The 8,192-nt window shown below is 46.2% G+C and overlaps 1 long non-coding RNA gene across 1 annotated transcript in view; it reads left to right on the top strand.

The window, feature by feature from the left end:
- The first annotated feature begins 11 nt into the window (after positions 1-11).
- The window catches only part of LOC120223368, a 74,101-nt gene continuing 65,920 nt past the window's right edge, over positions 12-8,192 (top strand). Inside the window, exons 1-2 of the long non-coding RNA XR_005526277.1 lie at positions 12-72; positions 2,007-2,199. This is a non-coding gene — a long non-coding RNA (uncharacterized LOC120223368). The remainder of the gene's footprint in view (positions 73-2,006; positions 2,200-8,192) is intronic.

Here is an 8,192-nt window from a genome sequence, read left to right as displayed (position 1 = left end):
GTTTTCACCATAGTTTGTGTGGCGGCTGGCGTTGTGGAGGCTCGGTGACTGCCGCCACGACGGTGAGCTGAGGTGCGAGTTTGTCAGGCGGTTGGCGGTGTGCGGGTGTGAACCCTGCGGGGCCGAGACCGGTTCTTGGCAGTCGGCGTCGTCTGTGGAGTCCCGACTGGCCCGCGGGTCTGGGATCCGCGTCCCGGCGCCCGGACCCGGAGCGTCTGAGGGGGCTTCTTGGGAGTCGGTGGTGGCGGGGTCCCGGGCGGCCGCGGGTCTGGGCGTGCGTCCCGGCGGAGGTCGTGGTGGTCGTGGCCCTGGAGGGGGCCGGGGCGGGGGCGGGGAACCGTGCTGGTTCCCGCCTGAGGGTGCGGGGCCGCGAGGGAGGCAGAGGACCTTGTTAGGTGGGAGTGTGGCGGGTCAGTGCGGCTGTGGGTATTTGCGATAAAGCGGCCAAGCGTGTGTGTGAGGGTGGGTGGAGGGTGGGGTGGGGGGAAGTGCATACCTTCTCGGGGAGTTGGTGGTTGGGTGTTTGTGATTTGGGGAATATGGTACGTGTGATTTTCCCCCTCCTGACTCGAGTTTTGGGTGAGTAATGGCAGATTTGCAAGGATTACCTGCAAGTGCATGTGGGCGATGTTTGGACAAGTGTGTGTGTTTCAGTTTAGGTGTCTGTTGTGTATATTCGGGCAGTGTAGGAGGACCGTTTGTTATATGGTTGTGTTTCTTTTACTGATTGTCGAGAGTTGTGTACATATCCCTCAGCAGCTACGGGGATTTTCCACGGTTGTTCCTGAGGCATCACGTTTTTAGGAGTGTTCAAAGTGTGTTTGTTTGACTAATGGAGTTGTGTGTGTATTTTGGTGTGTAGAGGGCGAGTCTGTGAGTAGTGTAGGGCATTGGGGGATGTTTTCTGTGCCATTGGGATGTGGTTTAGTGCGAAGTGTTGGTGTGTGCTGGAACGGGATTGTTCAAACGTGGGACGATGTTTAGGGACAGTTAAGTGGGTAGCTTGAAATTAGTCATACTACGAATACTAGGTAAAAACCGCAAATGAAGTCTCTCCCACCTTTCTCTGAGGGCATTTTATTAAGCAGTTGTGAGCACACCACTGGTCTGTTTGTGTGGATGGATGGATGGATGGATGCGTGAAGCAGGCATATTCAGGCATCGTTGAGTGTGTGGGGAGAGTGGCTCTGTGAATTGTGAGTGGAGCATCCGGGGCTGTGGGCCGTTGTGGGTGTGCACCGACCCTGGTCATTCTGAACCATTGCATTGCTCCTAATCAGGTGGGCCCATTGCATTACTACCTAATCAGGTGTCCTGTTGCATTAATCCTAATCAGGTGGGCCCATTATTTAGGGCCAAAGACTCCCTGTAAGTGTTGGCGGTTTCCAGCTTTTCCTCGTGCCCATAGGTCCACGGGTTTCTGTTATGCAGTTGGACACTCTTTCAGCATTTGTGGTCCTGGCATCTGGGTCCCAAGGCGGATGGGCCTGGTGGGCATCGATCGCTGTCAGTGCAGAACCTTCACAAACGTGTTGTTGGTGTGATGGGCAGCATTCAGAAAGTTGTGGGGATTCCTGGACAGGAGGTGAGAAGGTCTGCTCTTCCAGGCAACCCCCTGAAAGTCAGTGAGCAGGTCCTGGTATTGCTGTCTCTTCCGGAGCATGGCCGGTAGGCAAGGACATCCTTCACTTGGGTTCCAGGTGGTGAAAGTCCGTAGAACCCTGTGTATGCGAGACCAGCTGCCCAGGGGGCGGGAGGTGTTGGCCATCATGCTGTTCAGCCATGTCACTCGTTCTCAACCAACCCATCTCAGTGGACACCTGAGCCCTCAGCACTAGGCAGGACTGCTGGGGGTCAGTGAACTGACAAGGCTGGTGGTGGGGAGGCTTTGTCCCTGCAGAAGGTCTGGGGGCTGAGACCCAGAGAGACCTGGATGTGCCTCCCTGGGTAGGTATGGCTCTGATGTTCTAGAACCCTATAGGTATGCTCTCTTATCTTTTCTGAAGGTTCTGGATCCTCCTAGTACTGGGAAGCTTCTCTCAGCCTCGTGTTTCTCTGATGGGATGACCTGATGCTCTTTTTTTCTCAGTCCACATGGAGCTGCAGACCCACCAGAGGGTTCGATCAGTATGGCCCCAAGCTGCTTCCTGCCTCCCACCTCCCTTGGACCCATCCAAGCCTTTCTGGGCCTTCCTTATGGTAAGTCTCCTACTGGCCTTTTCTCCCTCATGGCGAATCTCCATCCAACAAACGGTGGCAATGTCACCTCCTTGAATGTCCCAATAGCGGCCTCTCTTAGTACTAGTGGATTCCTAGTGGCTCTCACTGCCTGCTTCGTAACCTATCCCCAATAAAGTGACAGCCGGGTATATTAATTGTATTGTGTTTTGTTGGCAGAATGGACTTTGCCTGTTTTTGTATTTTAAAACATGTCATGTTTTAGAAAGAATACGATATAACATACACAAGGTAGACGTTCTTGGGTGTGTTTAATTTGTTTTGTATTTGGTATGGGAAGTCGTAGACCCTGAGATTTAGGGGAGAGGAACAGGAGTACCTTGATTCTCAAACCAGCACTGAATGTGCCCCACTCAAGTGGAATGAATGGAAATTGCTGGACTGGCTGAGTCTGGTCACAGCTGGCTGTTCTGGAGCCACTAGGTCTTTTGGAGTGTACATTATGGGACATACCCTGTGTTGTCCCATCTCTCCATGGGCAGAAGGACTCCTCCGTTCTGTACTGAGTGGCCCCTTTGGCCAGGCCATTAGGAGTTCCCACCCCTTCTACTTCGCAGAAGTTGGAGGGGATAAAGGACCTGAACCCTCTCATCCACACTGGGTTTTGGGAGCCTAGGGCCCTGCAGCGACACAGGAGTGGGTCTGAGGACACCCTACAAGTGGCTCCTACAAAGGAGGCTGCTCTGATGTGTGCTGTAGGAGCCGTAGGAGCCGCGGGTCCAAGAGAGGAGGCCTATAGCCTGTGGACACTGGGAAAGGCAGAACAGGGTCAGTGGGGCAGTAGGAACAGAGCAGGGAGAGATTGGGAATCAGGACAGGGCTGGAGGCAGGCCCTGACTCTTTTGGGAGAGGAGGGGGGAGCAGGTCAGGAGATGAGGTCCTCTACCCTTGCCCCTCGGTTGGACTCAGCTCCTGTGACTGCTAGTAGTCTCTTATGATTTGCCTCCCCCTCTGTGTTTTTTCCGCTAATCATATGTTCATCTATTTTGTTTTAAATTCCACATATGAGTGAAATCCTAGAGAGTGTTCAAATATATACAGTATAGGATTGTGGATTGCTTATATATTATCGGGTGCGTGTGTATTTGGGACATGAATAATTGCATGTGTGTATAGCTCTATATGTAAGGGGTCCAGAGTGTGTTTCAAGAATTTTGAAGGGTTCATGCATATTTTGAGAGGTTTAAGGGGCTGCGGTATGTATATGTATATCACTACCTTTTTTTTTCTGAAGGCCTTGAGTGGGGATGGGTTGGGGGGATGGTTGTGTGTGTGTGTGTTTTGTATTTGGAAGTAATTCGGGGAGAAGCAACATGGATCATGACACAAGGTTGTGGGAGTAACTTGTGAGTATATGCTTCGGGGTATGGGATGGTTTGGGGGTAATTTAAAGGATGTGTAGGGATTGTATATGTGTGATTTGGGGGCAAAGATAGCTGGGAGTATATAGCTGGTGTGGAATGGTGTGTGTGCGTGGCTGGGTGGTATGGCTGGTTCTGTGCATTTTGAGACTATGGTGAATACGTGTATGTTCATTTCGGAAGAGGTATGGTTATACATTTTAATCCTTTATGTGTTGGTTTTGTGTGTGTTTTCCGTATCAATTTTATACCCATACTCATCTATCCTGTCAGGGTAAGAATTTAGGGAGTGGAGGGATTTGGGAGATTAGGGTTGTTAGTATATTGGGGTATTGTGAGTTGTATGTGTATAATTGGGGTTGTAGACGTGCCATTTATATGTTCTCAAGAGGGAGTCGGGTGTATGTTTGTATCAGGGTGGTATCATGTTTGTTTTGGGGAGTGACTAGGAGAAGGTAGGAATACCTGTCTGTGTCTTTCTTAGGGTAGTTATGTGTTTGTCTGAGCTTTGGAGGCAAACGTGGATTTTCACGGCTGTAGGGGACTGTATGTGGTATATTTGGGATTAGAGGATTGTGTGTAATATTAAGAAGTATGTGAGTTTGGTTTTAACGTATTCAGTTATTGTTGGAGGGTTTGTGTGCATTGCATTGGAGGTTTAATGGGATCAAGTGGACTTTTGTGGGATATGGGGATGGAAGTGCATTTTTTTAAATAAAAAATATTTTTTTAATGTATGTTTATTTTTGAGAGAGAGAGACAGGCAGAGTGTGGGTGGATGAGAGGCAGAGAGAGAAGGGGAGACACAGAATCCAAGCACGTCCAGCCTCTGAGTTGTCAACACAGAGTCCGTCTTATAGCTTGAACCCACTGACTGATGGATCATGACCTGAGCCAGAGTTGGACACTTAATTTCCTGGGCCACCTAGGTGCCCTGGGAGTGCATTTTTTAATTCACAACCATACCTGTAATTTTATCGGGGCTGAGGGGTATATGTATATTTGGGGCATGAGGGTTCTGGGTATACAACCAGGCATCTGGTATGTAGAGAGTTTGTGTGTTTGAGGATGTGTGGAGCTCTGTGGGGCTGTAATATGGTGGCACAGATCACAGTGACTGGGTGGAGTGTATGTTGGTCTGGGAGGAGGACATGGGTCTGTATTGGTGGCTGTAAGTCTCTCCCGTGTGGACTGACTTTTGTTTGTTCTGACCATCTGTGGCTTGCCCTCATCCTGTCTCTCCTCTGGGGCCTTCATTCCCCTGTGATTGTCAGAGGTCTTCTCATTTTCACCTGGATGGGTCTGGGAATATCACTTCTGCGGTTGCTGGATGCAGAGTGGGGCTGACTCCCCCAGGAGTCCTGTCCTCAGTGGGGTGGGTGGTAGGCCAGAGCTTCTCCTCCTGGAGGTCAGACATGACCAGTTCTCTCCAGAATGTGCCGGCAGGACTGACCTATTGGATGGACTCTGCTAGGAGAAAAGTAGACCCAAGGACAGTTCCTGAGGGAGAAATCTGTTTTCTCCCTTGGGTGGCTCCCAGTGGAGCAGACATGGCATAGAACTTCAATAGACTGGCTGAAAAATTATAAAGGATCACCTTTAGAATGCAGCATGTTTCCCATGATCAAAATATTGACAGCCAAAACCCTTGGTGTCCTGAACTGTTGAAGGAAGAGCAGAGCCAATCTGAGTGCCCAGCTATGTTCTTCAGGTTCCACTGAAAATGCAAATTTGCATCATCACTGCATCACTTGAGTTTCTAGTGTGTGCCAGGCACTGTGAGGAGTACTTTCACAGGCATGCTTGCCAAGTCCATGAAAACCCCAACAATGTGGATACGTTGTTGTTTCACTTTGTAGGTGATGAGGTTGATGTTCAGAGGTGAGCAGTCATAGAAGCACCTTGTATGTGCCAGAATATCAGTGGTGCTTGTTAACTCATCCCAACAAACTAAACATAACCCTGATCTATGCATCTGGATGCCAGGCTTTGAAGACACAAAATAGATCCCAGCAGCAGAATCCCTGTGTTTTTCAGGTCTTTAGTCTTTTTTATCCATTTAGAGTTGATTTTTGTAGATGAAGTTATATAAGGGACCAGTTTCACTTTTCAGCATGTTTTCCCATCACCGTTTATTAGAGACTATCCTCTACCCTTTGTGAGTTTTTGGAACACTTCTTGATGATCACACTATATAGATGGATTTATTTCTGGGCTCTTGGGTCCATTGACCTATATGTTTATATGCCAGTACTATATTATTTTGATTATTGTAGCTTTGTCATATATTTTGAAATCAGGAAATGTGATGCCTCCAGCTTTGCTCTTGTTCAAAATTGTTTTGGCTATTCAGGCTCTACTGTGGTTCCATATGCATTTTTTGATTTTTCTATTTCTGTAAAGATTCCATTGGGATTTTAATAGGGATTGTATTAAATCTGTAGGGCACTCTAGGCAATATGGGTATTTAAACAGTATTAAGTTCTCCAATCTATGAGTATGGATGTCTTTCCACATTATCAGTGAGCCCTCATCAGTTATCTATACTTTTCAGTTTATAGGTCTTTCACATCTTCTGTTAAGTTTATTTATCACTAAGTATTTTCTTCTTTGTATTGAAATCGAGCATGGGATTGTTTTCTTAATTTCATTTTGAGGTAGTTCCTTGCTTTTGTTTAGACGCAGGACCAATTTTTGTATGTTGATTTTATATCCTGCAAGTTTGTTGAGTTCATTTCAGCTCTAATAGTTTTTGTTGCTGTTGACTCTTTAGAATTTTTTACGTATATGATCATGTCATCTGCAAATAGATATTCTTCTTCTTTTCAGATTTGGATGCCTTTTACTTCTTTTTCTTGCCTAATTCCTCTGATTAGGACTAGGAATTTCAGTGCTGTGTTGAATAGGGGTAGTGAGAGTAGGCATCTTTGCCTTCTTCCTAAGGTTTTTCACTATTGGGTGTGTTTGGAGCTTTTTATATATGCCTTTTTGGTGTTGAGGTGTGTTCCTTCTATACCCAACTAGTTTTCACATTTTATCACAGAATACTGAATTTTGTCAAATCTTAGTTCTGCATCTATTGAGATAATTATGATTTTCATCCTTCTCTTTGTCAAGGCAGTGTATTACGTTTCATTTATTTGCTTATGTCAAACTATCCTTGTATCCCAGGAGTAAATCTCCACTTGATAGTGTGTATGATCATTTTAATGTTCTGTTGAATTTGGTTTGCCAGAATTTTTTTGAGTATTTTTGCAGGGATATTGGTCTGTAATTTTTTTTTCTGGTAGCATTGTTGTCTGTCTTTGGTATCAGGGTATGCTGGCCTTATAAAATGAATTTGGAGGATTCCCTCCTTTCCAGTTTTTTGGAAGAGTTTGAGAAGGATTGGCATTAATCCTTTAAATGTTTGGTAGAATTCACCAATGAAACCGTCTGGTTGTGGACTTTTCTATTTGGGGAGGTTTTTAAAAAGCTTAATCTGCTTATTCATCATTGGTCTCTTCAGACTTTCTGATTCATCTTGATTCTGTTTTGGTAGGTTGTATGTGTTTCTAGGAATTTACCCATTTCTTCTATGTTACTCAGTTTGTTGGTGTATAATACTCCATAATTGTTTCTTATCCCTTTTATTTTTTTTTTTTTTAATGTTTTTTATTTATTTCTAGGAGAGAGAGAGAGACAGCGTGAGCAGGGGAGGGTCAGAGAGAGAGGGAGTCATAGACTGAAACAGGCTCCAGGCTCTGAGCTGGCAGTCAGCACAGAGCCCGACGCCGGGCTCGAACCCACGAACCGCGAGATCATGACCTAAGCGAAAGTCGGACGCTTAACCGACTAAGCCACCCAGGCGCCCCTGCTTCCAGCTTTCTAAGATCTTTCATCATTTTACTCTTACATTATATTTTCTTCTTGAATGCAGTTGGGCATTTTAAAGAGAAGCCTATTCATTTTCCATAGATTTTCGATCTTATTTGTAACCACAGATCATGGAGAAAGGCAGGGCTATGGTTCGAGGCTTGATGGCCTATTTTCATGGTTTCTGAGCTCAGCTACCCTTTTCATGATTTATCTGTGACTCTGACCTGTAACCAGCACTGAGCTTCCAGGAAAGAGTGGCATCATTTCCTTCAAGGAGTGGAGGACTTCAAAGACCAGGGTTGTCCACTTGGCCTTGTGGGAGGGCAGGGGTTTAAAAGACAGTTGAGACCACACGGCTATTTACCTGCTTCCTGACGCAGGGTTAACACAGAGGATGGATGCCCCTTGGGGGAAGGCGAAGGCATCTGCTGGGGGTGGTTTGCCATTCGTCACACCCAGGGCTTCCTTGAGCATAGAAGGAAGAGATGAGAAAATGTAATAATACCCAACACCTGTTTGAGATATTAAATGGAGCTGCTCTGATTTTGTGGTTTCAAGATGTATCTACCATCCTAATTAAAATCACTCTGGATATTAGATTAAATTGAAGTAAATAACTGGAGTAAATTTATTTTATGTTTTTCTAATCAATTATGTGTAGTGATAAGTGAATCACCCTCCTGGCCCCCAGCACACACACACACACACACACACACACACACACACACACACACA

This window comes from Hyaena hyaena, unplaced genomic scaffold (assembly GCF_003009895.1).
Source record: "Hyaena hyaena isolate Hyena2069 unplaced genomic scaffold, ASM300989v1 scaffold_987, whole genome shotgun sequence".
Classification (NCBI taxonomy): Eukaryota; Metazoa; Chordata; class Mammalia; order Carnivora; family Hyaenidae; genus Hyaena; species Hyaena hyaena.
The sequence above is the reverse complement of the archived record's forward strand: the minus strand, read 5'-3'. Positions and strand labels throughout refer to the sequence as shown.